The sequence below is a fragment of the Pteropus vampyrus genome, unplaced genomic scaffold, assembly GCF_000151845.1.
Source record: "Pteropus vampyrus isolate Shadow unplaced genomic scaffold, Pvam_2.0 Scaffold604, whole genome shotgun sequence".
Lineage (NCBI taxonomy): Eukaryota > Metazoa > Chordata > Mammalia > Chiroptera > Pteropodidae > Pteropus > Pteropus vampyrus.
Genome location: NW_011889385.1, coordinates 114,909 through 116,157, shown reverse-complemented (window position 1 = coordinate 116,157; position 1,249 = coordinate 114,909).

Here is a 1,249-nt window from a genome sequence, read left to right as displayed (position 1 = left end):
TGTGTGTATGTGCATGTGTCTATGTGCATGTGTGTGTGCATGTGTGTATGTGTGTGCATGTGTATGAGTGTGTGAGGGTGCATGTGTGCATGTATATGTGAGTGTGTGTGAGTGTGTGCATGTGTGTGTGTATGAGTGTGAGTGTGTGTGAGTGTGTGTATGTGGGGGTGCATGTGTGTATGTGCATGTGTGTGTGCATGTGTGTGTGTGAATGTGTGTGTATGGGTGTATGCGGGTGCATGTGTGCATGTGTATGTGAGTGTGTGCATGTATGTGAGTGTGTCCGTGTGTATGAGTGTGTGAATTTGTGTGGGGGGTGCATTGTGTGAGTGTGCGCATATATGTGTGCATGTGTTTGTGCATGTGTGTGAGTGCGTGTGTGTGTATGGGTGTGTGTGGGTGCATGTGTCCGTGTGTATGTGAGTGTGTGTGTATGAGAGTGTGGGTGCATTGTGCATGTATATGTGCGTGTGTGCGTGTGTATCGGTGTGTGCGGGTGCATGTGTGCATGTGTGAGTGTGTGTGCATTTGTGTGTGTGGGTGCATATGTGTGAGTGTGTGTATATGTGTGCATGTGTGTGTGCATGTGTGTGAGTGTGTGCATTTGTGTGTGGGTGTGGGTGCATGTGCGTGAGTATGTGCATGTGTGTGAGTGTGCGTGTGTGTGAGAGAGAATGTGTGTGCTCATGTGTGTATGTGTGTGCGTGTTTGAATGTGTGGGTGCATGTGCGGGTGTGAGTGTGCGGGGGTGTGTGTGCATGCGTGAGTCAGCTTGCTAGGGCTGCTGTGACAAAGGAGCACAGCCTGGGGGCTCTAACGAGGGAACCGTGTCCTCCGCAGCCTGGAGGCTGGGGGTCCCCACCGAGGTGTCAGCGGGGCTGCTCCCTCTGAGCCGTCCGGGGACACGTGCGCTCCCAGCCCCTCGCCTGGACTCTGCGGGTTTGCTGGCAATCGTCAGCCTTCCCCGACTTCCACTGTCACCTGTCCCGCCTCCGTTTTCACACGGTGGCCGTCCTGTGTGCGTCTCTGCGTCCAAATTTCCCCTTTGCCAGTCTCACTAGGATGGGGCCCCCCGTCCTCTGAGGTGACCCTGTCTTAACCAGTTACATCTGCAGCCACCGGAATCCCGGTGGCGGGTACCAGTGAGGACCTGGGAGTCAGGACGTCAGCGTGTCACACCGGGACGCTGTGGGCGTGTGCGTGCACTGCCACGTCCTTTCGCGTGGTGCCCTTCTCTTCCTCCAGAGGC